The sequence below is a fragment of the Pinus tabuliformis genome, chromosome 2_2, assembly GCF_031772625.1.
Source record: "Pinus tabuliformis cultivar Carrire ecotype Pingquan chromosome 2_2, CPIR1, whole genome shotgun sequence".
NCBI classification, from domain to species: Eukaryota; Viridiplantae; Streptophyta; class Pinopsida; order Pinales; family Pinaceae; genus Pinus; species Pinus tabuliformis.
The window spans coordinates 800,762,356-800,776,666 of record NC_142300.1 but is presented as its reverse complement, the minus strand read 5'-3'; the positions used below and the strand labels follow the sequence as shown (position 1 = coordinate 800,776,666).

The 14,311-nt window shown below is 49.1% G+C and overlaps 2 non-coding genes across 2 annotated transcripts; both read left to right on the top strand.

Moving 5' to 3' along the window:
- The first annotated feature begins 2,646 nt into the window (after positions 1–2,646).
- On the top strand, positions 2,647–2,800 carry LOC149195179 (5.8S ribosomal RNA). Its single transcript, XR_016255459.1, has one exon. It is a non-coding gene; the product is annotated as a 5.8S ribosomal RNA (ribosomal RNA).
- Positions 2,801–3,047: 247 nt separating this feature from the next.
- On the top strand, positions 3,048–6,455 carry LOC149195178 (25S ribosomal RNA). Its single transcript, XR_016255550.1, has one exon. It is a non-coding gene; the product is annotated as a 25S ribosomal RNA (ribosomal RNA).
- Positions 6,456–14,311: the final 7,856 nt, after the last annotated feature.

Sequence of the window (14,311 nt, the reverse complement as noted above, 5' to 3'; positions counted from 1 at the left end):
ATGGTGGGGGCTATCTAGAAGAAGGATTTCGAGGTGGAATGCTTCGACCTCCCTCCTTTGCGTGGAGGTGGCCGTAGGGGAAAATTATTCATCGTCTAGTTGGTAAAGCTCTGGGAAATATCCTATGTTGCCTGTACGTAGGGTACATGGGGTGCGAAGCTGCCCGATCCCTCCTCCCACCCATCCTTTGTTTTTCTTCCCCCCAATATGTTTCTGCAGGGGGTTCGGAAGCTTGTTTCTTGGGAGCCCTTCCGACAATCTGTTCAGGCGGGCATGGTTGCTGCAGAGTTGAGGTGCTTGGAAAATACGATGGATAAATTCGGACTCATTCGTAACGATGGTGCTCAGTCTTTTGTTCTTTGGAAGGCATGCGCCAAGGGTGTGGGCTTCCATAGTTGGTTCTCTCGAAAAGGCAGCGATGGTTGATGTGTTGCTTGGGTGATATTTTTCGCTGGTGGTTGGGTCGAGGGAGTGGTTGCGTGCGCGCCTAATAGCTCAAACCTTCTCTGAGGGGAGATTTTTGGGGTGCGGTCAGTATGGGATGGATGAAGAGTGGTTCAACCCGTTGGGCTGGCCACCCTAGTCCCTCCTGACCGTTCCTCGACATGCCCTCATGGAAGGGTTGGGTGTCTAGGTAATGAAAACCCCATCCCTCGGTCTGAGCTCCATCGAGATCGCAATTTTCCCTGCCGACGGTCATGAGGGTGGCAATCTTATCTCATGCCTTTGCCATCAAGGGAATTCCTCATCCTCTCGTGAGCCATTCCCCTTCTAAGGGAAAAAGAAGTAGCGAGTTGTGTCTTTGTTCCTCCCTTTGGATTGTGAGTTTTTTGTGGGACTTGTGTCATTTCTTTGTTTCGTGGTGTGCGCTTTGAGAACATCCCTCTCTCTAGTGGCATTGCACCATCGATGTATTTGTGGCCCGCGGCTTTCTCCAGCATTGAGTTTCGGCCCGTGAAAACTCCTCCTTGGAGTTTGATTCTTTGACCCCCGTTGACTTTCTCGCTGGAAAGGTTGTTGGGTGTTTTGTACACAGATGGGTGCAATAGTGGGGTGGGCTTGTGTTATTGGCAGCAGTCTATTTTTCATTTGAAGCCTTGTGCCACTGGGTTGGGGGGCTGTTTGCCTCTCAGTGATGTGCTCCAGACACTATTCTCATCGTGGCCCTTGTCTTTTCTATTGGTCAATTTTAGGTTGTGATTTATTTGCTTGGTTGTTTGCTATGTTCTAAAGCTAGAAAGGGTGTTGTGTTGAATGCATCTGGGAGGGTGTGAAGAGGTGGGAAACTTTTTTGATTGGGTGCCTTGTTTGATTTCTTTTTGGTTAGCAGACATCTACTCGGCGTGCTGTTGAACTTCTCTCTTTTCTTGGGATCTTTGTTTCTTTGGTGTTGTTTTCTTCCCTTATTCCTTTTGACCCCAGCTTTATGAAGGAGAGGTGGGATTGTTGTGGATTGGTGCTCAGGAAGGATGAAAAGCAATGCGAGTTCCCAGGGTGGCCACCCTATTCCTTCTCGATCGTCGTCCCCTGCAGTTCCCCCCTTTTTACGAAGGCGCGGGGTTTGGGAAGCTTGTTCTCTGTTTGAGCCTCCCCTTATGAGCCGGTATCCACGTTTGATATCTCTTTCTTTCCTGTTGTTTTCTTCCCTTCTTGCTTTTGGCCCCTTAGCTTTACGGAGAAAAGGTGGGATTGTTGTGGATTAGTGTTCAGGAAGGATGAAAAGCAGTGCGAGTTCTGAAGGTGGCCACCCTAGTCCTTCTCAATCACCGTCCCCTATAGTTCCCCCCATTTTTGAGAAGGCACGGGGGTGGGGAAGCTTGTTCTCTATTTGAGCCTCCCCCTGTGAGCCGGTAGACATGTTTGATATCTCTCTTTCTTTCATTTTGTTTTCTTCCCTTCTTCCTTTCGTCCCCTAGCTTTATGGAGAAAAGGTGGGATTGTTGTAGATTGGTGTTCGGGAAGGATGAAAAGCAATGCGAGTTCCCAGGGTGGCCACCCTAGTCCTCCTCGATCGTCGTCCCCTGCAGTTCCCCCCTTTTTGCAAAGGCATGGGGTTGGGGAAGCTTGTTCTCTGTTTGAAGCCTCCCCTTGTGAGCCGGTAGTCATGATTGATATATCCCTTTCTCTCTTATTGTTTTCTTCCCTTCTTCCTCGTTGCCCCTAGCATTATGGAGAAAAGGTGGGATTGTTGTGGATTGGTGTTTCGGAAGGACGAAAGGCAGTGTGAGCTCCCTGGGTGGCCACCCTAGTCCTTCTCGATCATCGTCCCCTTCAATTCCCCCCTTTCACTGAAGGCACGAGGCTTGGGAGGCTTGTGCTTTGTTTGTGCTTTGTTTTCTACCCTTTTCTTCCTTTCGGTCCCTAGCTTTATGGAGAAAAGGGGGAATTGTTGTGGGCTAGTGTTGGGGAAGGGCTAAAAGCAGTGCGAGCTCCCGGGGTGGTCACCCTAGTCCTTCTTGATCATTGTTCCACGCATTTCCCCCCTTTTTGCGAGGGCATGGGGCTGGGGGAGATTGTCCTCTGTTAGAGACCTTTGTTTCTCTTTCTCTCATGCGTTTTTCCTGCTTTTACCCCTTGGCCTTACATTTGTTGTGGGGGGTGCCCCTATTCAGTTTTGTGGCCGATTTTTCAGTAATACGTGGAAACGACTCTCGGCAATGGATATCTCAGCTCTTGTTATGATGAAGAACGTAGCGAAATGCGATACTTAGTGTGAATTGCAAAATCCCATGAATCATCGAGTTTTTGAACGCAATTTGTGCCCGAGGCTTTGGTCGAGGGCACGTCTGTTTGGGTGTCGAATCCCATTCAAACGCGCTCCCTGCAATATGCTAGGGAGTAGAAGAGCTGGTCGTCTATGCCCCATGCGGTGTGGTCGGCTGAAATACCTCAAACAATGTTTCGTGGCGTGCGTCGACGAGCGGTTATCTTGTCCCCTTGGATGGGCAGTCGGCGTTAGCTGATGCGGGCTTTGTGTGGCATCGCTCGAACTTGCTTTGCTCTCTCTTGTCCTCCCATGGGGTAGGGCAGAATTAGCTCCAACTTTGTGACCTCAGCTCAAGCGAGAACACCCCCTGAGTTTAAGCACATAATTAAGTGGAGGAAAAGAAACTTACAAGGATTTCCCTAGTAGCGGCGAGGGAACCGGGAAGAGCCCAACATGAAAATCGGGTGGCGGCGCCACCTGAATTGTAGTCTGTAGAAGCGTCCTCAGCGGCGGACCTGGGCCAAGTCCCTTGGAAGGGGGCGCCTGAGAGGGTGACAACCCCGTTGGCCCGGGACCCTGCCGCATCACGAGGCGTTGTCGGCGAGTCGGGTTGTTTTGGAATGCAGCCCAAATTGGGTGGTAAATTTCGTCCAAGGCTAAATACGGGCAAGAGACCGATAGCGAACAAGTACCGCAAGGGAAAGATGAAAAGGAATTTGAAAAGAGAGTTAAAGAGTGCTTGAAATTTCCAGGAGGGAAGCGGATGGAGGCTGTCGATGCGTCTCGGTCGGATGTGGAACGGTATAGGCTAGTCCGCCGCTTGACTTTAGGTGCAAACCAACATGGGCTGCTGCATCGTCACAAGCACGGGTGGATTATTTCCTGTCAGTTTGCCGCTACGGTGGTTGAGGAACAAAGCATGTGCCGTTGTGGCGAGTCGTGTGCATCTGCGTGCTTGTGGTGTTGGTTAGCGGGCTTTCCATTCTATCCGTCTTCAAGCACGGACCAAGGAGTCTAACATGTGTGTGAGTCGATGGGTTTGAAAACTTGCGAGGCACAAGGAAGCTAACAAGCGAGATCCCCACTCTGGGGTGGTGCATCGTCGACTGACCTTGAGCTTATGCGAAGGGTTCGAGTGCGAGCACACTTGTTGGGACCCAAAAGATGGTGAACTATGCCTGAGCAGGGTGAAGCGAGAGGAAACTCTGGTGGAGGCTCGTAGCAATACTGACGTGCAAATCGTTCATCTTACTTGGGTATATGGGTGAAAGACTAATCGAACCATCTAGTAGCCGGTTTCCTCTGAAGTTTCCCTCAGGATAGGTAGAGCTCATGCGCGAGTTTTATCAAGTAAAGAAAATTATTAGAGGCATCAGGGGCGTAACGCCCTCGACCTATTCTCAAACTTTAAATAGGTAAGAGGGTGTGGCTACTCCATTGAGCCGTGCTGTGGAATCGAGAGCTCCAAGTGGGCCATTTTTGGTAAGCAGAACTGGTGATGTGGGATGAACCAAAAGTCGAGTTACGGTGCCAAATTGTGCGCTAACCTAGATCCCACAAAGGGTGTTGGTTGATTAAGAAAGCAGGACGGTGGTCATGGAAGTCGAAATCTGCTAAGGAGTGTAACTACTCACCTACCGAATCAACTAGCCCCAAAAATGGATGGCGCTGAAGCGCGCAACCTATACTCGACTATTGGAGCAATTTCCTAGCTCCGATGAGTAGGAGGACGCGGGGGTCATTGAGAAAACTCGGGCGTGAGCTTGGGTGGATCGGCCCCCGGTGCAGATCTTGGTGGTAGTAGCAAATATTCAAATGATAACTTTGAAGACTGAAGTGGGGAAAGGTTCCATGTGAACAGCACTTGGACATGGGTTAGTCAATCCTAAGAGATGGGGAAGCCTTGTATCAAGGGTGCACTCTACACGAGCATCGAAAGGGAATCGTGTTAACATTCCCGAACTGGGACATGGTAGCGGGCGGCAACATTAGGAAATCTGGAGACGTCGTCGGGGGCCCCGGGAAGAGTTATATTTTCTTTTTAATAGCTTGCCCACCCTGGAATTGGTTCACCCAGAGATAGGGTCCAACAGCTGAAAAATCACCACACGTCTTGCAGTGTCTGGTGTGCCCTCGGCAGCCCTTGAAAATCTGGAGGACCGAGTACCATTAATGCCCGGTCGTACTCATAACCGCATCAAGTCTCCAAGGTGAATAGCCTCTAGTCAATAGAACAATGTAAGTAAGGGAAGTCGGGAAAATGGATCCGTAACTTCAGGAAAAGGATTGGCTCTGAGGGCTGGTCCTAGGGGTCTGTGCCCTCAACTCGTGGGCTGTCGACAGTCTGCTTGAGCTGCTCTCGCAGCGAGGGCGGGCAGTCACATGTCGATTGGGCTACGGGCGTTGAATGCCCCTTGCCGGCGGCTTTTCCCTAGGCGTCGAACAATCGACTTAGAACTGGTACGGACAAGGGGAATTCGACTGTTTAATTAAAACAAATCATTGTGATGGTCCCTGCGAATGCTAACGCAATGTGATTTTTGCCCAGTTCTCTGAATGTCCAAGTGAAGAAATTCAACTAAGCGCGCGTAAACGACGAGAGTAACTATGACTCTCTTAATGTAGCAAAATGCCTCGTCATCTAATTAGTGACACACATGAATGGATTAACGAGATTCCCACTGTTGCTATCTACTATCTAGTGAAACTATGGCAAAGGGAACGGGCTTGGCAGAATCAGCCGGGAAAGAAGACCCTGTTGAGCTTGACTCTAATCCAACTTTGTGAAATGACTTGAGAGGTGTAGAATAAGTGGGAACCGTTTTCGATGCAAGTGAAATACCACTACTTTTAACATTATTTTACTTATTCTGTGGGGCAGAGATGGGGCTTTACCCCTGTTTTTGGCCTTAAGGCACGTTTTGGTGGGTCGATCCGGGCGGAAGACATTGTCAGGTGGGGAGTTTGGCTGGGGCAACACACCTCTTAAAAGATAACGCAGGTGTCCTAAGATGAGCTCAACGAGAACCGAAATCTTGTGTGGAAAAAAAGGGTAAAAGCTCATTTGAGTTTGATTTTCAGTATGAATACAAACCGTGAAAGCGTGGCCTACCGATCCTTTAGATTTTTGGAATTTGAAGCTAGAGGTGTCAGAAAAGTTACCACAGGGATAACTGGCTTGTGGCAGCCAAGCGTTCATAGCGACGTTACTTTTTGATCCGTTTATGTTGGCTCTTCCTATCATTGTGAAGCAGAATTCACCAAGTGTTGGATTGTTCACCCACCAATAGGGAACGTGAGCTGGGTTTAGACCATCGTGAGATAGGTTAGTTTTACCCTACTGATGGACCGCATCGCAATAGTAATTCAACTTAGTATGAGAGGAACCGTTGATTCACACAATTGGTTATTGCGCTTGGTTGAAAAGCCAGTGGCGCGAAGCTACCGTGTGTCGGATTATGACTGAATGCCTCTAAGTCAGAATCCATGCTAGAAGCGATGCATGTCACTCTTCGACTGTATCTCGACCCACAGTAGGGGCATTGCTTTGTCACCCCCAGGGGCCCGTGTCATTTGCAAACCACGACCATGAAGCATCTCGGTCGGGGAAGCTTTGAAGTTTAATTCCAAAATTCATTGAGAAGAATCCTTTGCAGACGACTTAAATACGTTATGGGGTATTGTAAGTGGCAGAGTGGCCTTGCTGCCATGATACACTGAGATTCAGCCATTGGTCGCCTCGATTCAGAGCTTCGCTCTTGTCACAAACAAAATCCAGGCAACCCGCTCGTGCCTCTACCTCTTCCTCCAGACGGTAATTTTTCATCGCTTGGGGGCGGGAAATTTGGGGTTTCCACGCCGCGATGGAAATGGTGTCGAACCCTGGGAAAACTGGGGTTTCCATGTCGCGCCCCGGTGCCCAAAATTTTGGGTTTCCATGCCGCGCCCCGGCACCCAAAAATTGGGGTTTCCACCCAGCGCCTAAAATTTGGGGTTTCCACTGGGCGCCTAAAATTCAGGGCTTCCATGTCACACCAAAAATTTGGGGTTTCCACCTGGCACCTAAAATTCGGGGGTTCCTCCCGGCGTAGAAAAAAATTTGGGGTTTCCATGTCACGCCTAAAATTTGGGGTTTCTGCCTGGCGCAAAATTTTTTGGGGTTTACAAGTTGCGCCCAAGCCTGGGGAAACTTGGGGTTTCCATGTCGCGCCCCGGCGCCCAAGCTGGGGGAAACTTGGGGTTTCCATGTCGCGCCCCGACCGAAACCAGCGGCACCCAAGCCTAGGGAAACTTGGGGTTTCCGAGTCGCGCCCCAAAACCCAAGCCTGGGGAAACTTGGGGTTACTGAGTCGTGCCATGACCGAAACCGGCGGCGCCCAAGCCTGCGGAAACTAGGGGTTTCGAAGTCACGCCCCAGTGCCAGGCCTGGGGAAACTTGGGGTTTCCATGTTGCGCCACGACCAAAGCTGGCGGTGCCCAAGCCTGCGGAGACTCGGGGTTTTCCATGTCACGCCCTGGCACCCAAGCCTGGGAAACTTGGGTTTTCCATGTCCCGCCCTTGATGGAACCATGGGTTTCCACATTTTACATCACGATGGAATCGCGGGGTTTTCAACAATGCCCCAACACGGGGTTTCCATGACGATGCAAACCAGCTCGAAAGTCTCAGGAACTTAGGGGTTTCCATGACAATGCAAACCAGATCGCAAGTCTCGGGAACTTGGGGTGTTTCGAAACCACTGCCCAAGTCTGGGGAACTCACTGTTTCCATGTCACAGCACACCCTCAATCGCCGGAGAGTCTGTGGAACTTTGGATTTCCATGTTGTGGGGCCATGAAGAGCCGCCAAAGTTCGGGGAACTCGGGGTGTCCATTTCGTGGCGCGATGAAAACTGCTACCCAAGTCAGTGGACACACATGGGGTTTCCATTTCGCGTCACAACAAAAATTGCTACGCAAGTCTGGGAAACGCGGTGTAAGGACCTGTGGTTCAGTTTCTCCCCATTAGTGCGAAGTGCAAACTCTACAACCGAAATGTGCGAAGGGACATAAGTATAATGCGCATTAGAGGTGGAGCGATGGTTGGTTTATAGTGTGGGAGCGTTTGACATAACCCACGAGCTGACTTGAACGAAGGATTGTTTGCCGACCAATAATCGGATGGCAAGTTTGCAACGTGTAAGTGCATTTTGGCACGCGGTGGTCGAGTCGGCCTGGGCAGCGACTCACCCAACCGCTCGTATAAATATGGCAAGGCGTTGGAGCATTTGGCACTCATTCGAAGATGGACATTCTAACAGGAGCATTCGGTGACCAAGAAAAAAGTGCGAAGTAGTGGAGAAGGTCGCAAAAGAGGCGCGGGCATATATTTGCCCGCTCTTGGGCGAGCACACACGATACGCACAGGTTTCGGTTATCAGGTGAGGGTGCGGGTAAGTAAGGCACCCGCCATTCAGTGTGACACGGGGTGTCTCGGGTAGGTCGCCCGCCCGTCGTGGAAGAAGAAACGTGGAGGTGTCTCGGGTGACTCGGGTAAGTCGCCCGCCCATCATGCAAAAGGAAACGTAGGGTGACTCGAGTGAGGTCGCCCATCCGTCGTGCAGTGTTAAATGAGGTTCAGTCGAGGAGTATGGCTGGCAGCTCGTGTGAGGGCATGCCCACCCAGCTCGGGCAAGGAACTCAGTTGGCACACGGAGGTGTTTCCTATTTGTAAAATTGGCTAAGTATGAAACTTGGTGTTTCCCAAGTATACTTGTAAAGCCTCGTAAACATTGTAGAGTTGAATAATATATTGTATTCGGGCAGACTCATTGTTCAGGGAGTTTCCCCTCCCTTTATACTATGCAATTGTGTTCTTTATGTATAATTGTTGATGACAATGAATGTGTATGAGTGTTCATTGGTATAAATGAAACATAATAATACTTGGTTGCTAAAAACAAACTAAGTAGACTAATGGTTAGGCGTAGTACATGAACATAAGTATTGGGGAAAAGAAAGTGTTCGGTGGCGCCGCACCTCGCCAAGTACGGCTGAATGACTACTATAGGCCTGGCGCCATGACACGCGGGGTTCCCATGTCGCTCGTGCTGTATTGGGCATGGCGTATGCCCCTTGATACCTGCACGATGGGCGAGCCACTGATAGAAGGCGCGCGGACGACCCTTGTTGCGTGCCCAGATGAAAGAGGAGACCATGTTCAGACGTGTTAGGATGCGGGCAGGTGTGCGATGTGTGGCAACTGGTGTAATTGGCGAGGTGTTGGAGCCGACCCATGGGTGCGACGGTGCACACGAAGGGACGCGGCAGTTCGTTGGAATGGGGCGTTTCGAGGTTATGTGGCAGGTCAGCCGGGCATGCATGTTGATGGAGCCGACCCTTGTTATCCTCGAGAGACATGACCCTTGGGTGAAAGGATGCGTATAAGTAAGGAGGATGGTGTTCGACGAAGGGACATCAAACTCAGACTTCCACATCGCAGAACAAGTGTGAAGGAAGGAGTTGGGCGAAAATGGAAGGAATAAGAGGACACGGGTAAGAGAGCCGCACTAGCGGGCGGATTGCAGAGGGCGGGTTGGGCTTCGTAGCGAGGACAAGTAGAGCGGGGCGGGTTACCGTCTGGGCAGGCATGCCGCACTGCATTTGGGCCATGCGCCCTCACTATGGACCGCTTCGACGGGCAGAGTTTGGTCACCTCGGAAGGGAAAGTCGGGCGGACAGGTTCACAGTTCAGGTGTGGAGTTGTGTTGTGCAGGCCGCAGCCCAGTGCAGCACGACCACACGACACGACAGGTTGAAAGAATAATTGAAGAAGATAAATTTATGGTAAGTTATTTTCGCTGCATTGTTAAGAACACTTATTGGAAAATTGACCGTGTGTTGAAGTAGGCGTAGACCGTGTACTCAAGTATTGGTAAAAGGAAAAAGTACGGCGGTGCCGCACCTACTTATGCGTGGTTGAAATACTACCACTAGGATAGGAGCATGACATGGGGTCTCCCAGTCCCTCCTCGAAAAAAATTGCCAAATTGCAGGGAACTCGGGGATTCCATGTCTCGCCTTGTCGAAAGCATCCCCAGTGCAGGAAATTTGGGGTTTCCATGTCTCGCCGCAATGGAAATCGCCCCAGGTGCAGTAAACTTGGTGTACATCGACCCTGCAACCTCACATCAAGAAAAAGGCTCGGTTGGTCGAGAGAATGAAGGTTTCTTTATTGGTAAAGGATCTCGCTAAGGATCAAAGGTTGGAGTCTCTTCTAGAACTAGTCCACCATGGACTATCAAAAGTTGAAAGAAGGACATAGTGCCGGGGAACGAAGCGCCGAAGAAACAAAGTGTAGAGAGGAGGAAGGACTCGACTTGTGCTTGGGGGATATTATTGTCAAGGGTCTAGGGCTTCGCAATGACCAATAAGAATCTTCAACGAGAGAAATTTATGGAAGAGTTTTCCTCTCTGAGAGAGAGAGGGGTTTTTCCCTCGTAGAGAGCTAACATCTTGTGTTCTTGTTCTTATGTTTTTGGCACTAGTTTGATGAAGGTAAACACACATTCATTAATAATAAGAGAGGAAGATTAAGATAACACGATAAATTGCAAAAGAGCTTCACAAATTGTTATCAAGTCTGGAAGAATCCCGCTATACCCCATTGCCCCAGATTCTTCAACACGATATCGGAGCTAAGATGACACATCAAGGGAATGGAACCTCAAGAACATCTGCAAGGTTGAAGCGTCAAGCCAAGAAGTCTCAATCACATCAAGGACAAGAAGGTCTACCATCTATAGTTCATCATGGAAGACTACAAATCAAGAAGAAATGCCTTGTATAAAGGCACCTACAAGAAGAACAAATCAAAGAGGGACCTACATCAAGCTACACCATCTTGAAGAATGAAAGGCACTACGAGTCAATTCATCAAGCAAGTCCGTTTGAAGAAAGAAACTTGAACAACATCAAGATCTAAGGAAGGCAAGCCATCAAGTCTTCAAGAAGAAAGCAAGTTCGCTACATCTCAAACTCTATCAAGTAAGTATATGTCCCCTTCTGAGTATACCTCAGTGTCTTTTTGCAAGGAATGTAACAAATTGGTTGGGACCACTACATGTCCATAGTCCAATGGTTTGGATGCCAAGAGTATGGATGCTATGAAATGGATTGTCCTAAACTTAAGAAGGACAACAACAACAAGAGAAAAAGGGAAGAAGCTCATGTAACTCAAGAAGTGAAAGTAGACAACAAGAAGCAAAAGAAGGAAGATCCTCCTATGACTAAGTAAACCTCTTTGCTTAAAGTCTTCTTTCAAAGGGGGTAGAGGTCTCATTGGGGGTCCCATTTATGGGATTCAAGAGAGGATGATATACAGGCGAGAGTAGTTGAAGCAAGAAAGGCTACACCAATCGAGGAGAAATATCAAATAAAGCAACGATGATAAAAGCATAATCAAGATGAGGTATGTATGCATCAAAGTTTAATTCATGTCATCATATATATTGATTGGGTCATGGGAAAAGTTCTAGAATCACGATCAAGAATAAAAGGATCTCTTTCACCAACGACATGCTTGGAGGCATGTGCTACAGTGGAGTAAAAGGTCAACATGAAGAAGTGCTCTCATAAGGAGTATAAGGTGGTTGACCAATCAATCCAAGAAGAAGAAAATGAAGAACATCGCGGTCACAAAGAATAACTATTTGACAAGATTCCTCAACATCTCTCGAAAGAAGGCACGACAACTCTAACAAAGGAAGAAAAAGATGAAGGACCCTTGACACCTACGAAGGCCTTGGAGATAGTAAGGTGCAGATAACTGATTCAACTCTACAAATATGTCATGATGAAGAGCAATATCACGATGAAGTCATGAAGGGCCACTAAATCAAAGTATGGGAACAAGCAAGTACAACTAAGCATCCATGTGATAAGTGTTATGAAGGATAGACAAGGTGACAAAGGAGTAGCTAGATGACAAAAAGGACCTGATATATATCAAGAAAGCCACTTTCCACGAAGGGAGCCATGACATGACAAACTAGGATGGAAAGTGATCGATGGTTGGTACCCTACCAAGAAGAAGTTCAAACAAAGACTTCATGACATCGAAGGAAAGAAGGAGATCAAGCGGGTGAAGGACCCACAAAGAAGACATTGTTGATGAATGGACAAGTCCCTATCTAAGAGGAAGTTATAACAAGTTCCCAACTACAAAGGAGCTTGGGCAAGTTCCTTGTCAGAGGAAACTTGGGGATGTCTTCCCCAATCAAGGGGAAGAGATAAACACAACATTCTTGTCTTCACTTGGCAAGAAATAACGGGAGGATTGGGTAATCATTTGGCATCTGATGCTCTTTGAGGATGTGTAGGGCACCCAAGACAAGAGTAGGCAAGAGGAGTAATATTCTTTGAGGGTTGGGAACCCAAGACAAGAATTGTCCTAGAAGGTCATACTCTAGGAACACCTAAGTGGGTATGTACCTTTAGAGACAATGACCAAGGTGTTTATACACCATTGGCCTTGCCAACATTGTGCTCTGATCTTATGAGAGATAAAGCTGTTAGTCAAGGCCTTGCTATGAACAATGTTGGCTAATATGATGCTATAACAGATGGGTTGCCAATCCGGTTTCTCTTATGTGAATTATTCAAGATTGAAAAATAGCCAAACACCTTGTAATGATTTATGAATACCTCCCTAGTTAAGAGGGGGTGTTGAAGAAAGTGTAACTGGGTTTGGTCTTCATAAATGTACTTTTGATATTTGTATTTATTCAAGAAAATAAATAAATAAATAAATAAATAAATAAATATATATCTATATATATATATATATATATTATATTTATCATTGAGTTTCTTGCTCATTGAAATAGGCCTAGCACATGCTAAAGTGTTATAAAGAGTCAAAAGAAAATGTTGAAGACCTTAAGGGCATGTTACCCCAGGTATATTTATGTATTAGAGTCAAAGATATTCCTATCCTCGTGGCTTCATTCGGGTTGTGCGCCCATTCAAAACCCAAATTTCCTTCAGGCGGGTCGGGTCATCCCGTGTCGTGCCATGTGTGGGGGCGCGCGGGCACACGTGGGTGTGCCGAAAATGCTAAGTCATGACCACCTGTGTGCCTTCTTTGTTCGGGTCATGCACCCATGGAAACCCCAAATTTCATTCGGGCGATTCGGGTCAGCTCGCCCAGGGCAGGACGGGTCGTGCCATGTCGTGTGTGGGTGTCCCAGCACACGTGGCCGTGCCAAAAATTCTAAGTCGTCACGGCCCGTGTGTCTTCTTCACATTCATGCAGCCCATTTTCCCGATGCTCCCTCGGGCCTTTGTTTGGGTCGTGCACCCATGGAAACCCCAAATTTCGTTCGGGCCGTGCACACCTGGAAACCCCAAATTCCGTTCGGGCGGGTCGGGTCGTGTCGTGTGTGGGTGATCGTTCAAACGCGTTCGGGCGAGTCGAGTCAGGTTGGGTCATTTCATGCCTTTCGTGGGTGCTCAGGAACATGTGGCCATGCAAAAAAGGTTAGGGCGTGACCACCCATGTGCCTCTTGCACGTTCGCGCGACACGTTTTCTCGATGCTTCGTCATGCCTTTGTTCGGGTCGTGCACCCATGGAAACCCCAAATTTCATTCGGGTGAGTCAGGTCATGCCGTGCGTGGGTGCTCGGGCACACGTGGCAGTACCAAAAATGCTAAGTCATGACCCCTGTGTGCCTTCTACACGTTCGTGTGGCCCGTTTGTCCGATGCTACCTTGTGCCTTCGTTCGGGTCGCGCACCCATGGAAACCCCAAATTTCGTTCAGGTTGTGCATACAAGGAAACCCCAAATTTTGTTTCGGTCGGGTCATGTCGTGTCATGTGTGGGTGCCCGTGCAAACGCGTTCAGGCTGGTCGGGTCGGCTCGCATAAGGCCGGTCGGACCGTGTCGTGCAGTGTGTGGGTGCTCGGGCACACGTGGCAGTGCCAAAAATGCTAAGTCGTGACCGCCCGTGTGTCTTCTGCACTTTCATGTGGCCCATTTTCCTAATTCTCCCTCATGCCTTCGTTCGGGTCGTGCGCCCATGAAAACGCCAAAATTTCATTCGGGTCATGCACCCATGGAAACCCCAAATTTCGTTCGAGCGGGACGGGAGGTGTCGTGTGTGGGTGCCCATGAAAACGGGTCTGTTTGGGTTGGGTCATGTTGTGTCGTGTTGTGTGACAGTGCCCCAGGCACATGTGGCCGTATAAAAAATGCTAAGGATTGACCGGGGTGGGCTTTGTGCATGATTATGTTGCCCGTTTGCCCGAATCTCCTTGACTTCGTTTTGGTCGTGTGTTGGAGCCCATGTAATCTCATTCGAGCGGGTCATTTGCCATGTAAAAACTCGTTCGGGTGGGTCATTTGAGGGATCTCGTGTAAACTCGTTCAGGCGGGTTGGATGAGGTAGTCCGTGCAAGAATTTCCGGGCGGGTCGGGCGAGGGCGTCTGTGCAAACCCGTTCGAGCGGGTCGGGCGAGGGCGTCCATGCAAACTCGTTCGGGCGGGTCGGGCGAGGGCGTCCGGGCAAACCCGTTCAGGCGGGTCGTTCGGGTGGGTCAGGCGAGGGCATCCATGCAAACTGAT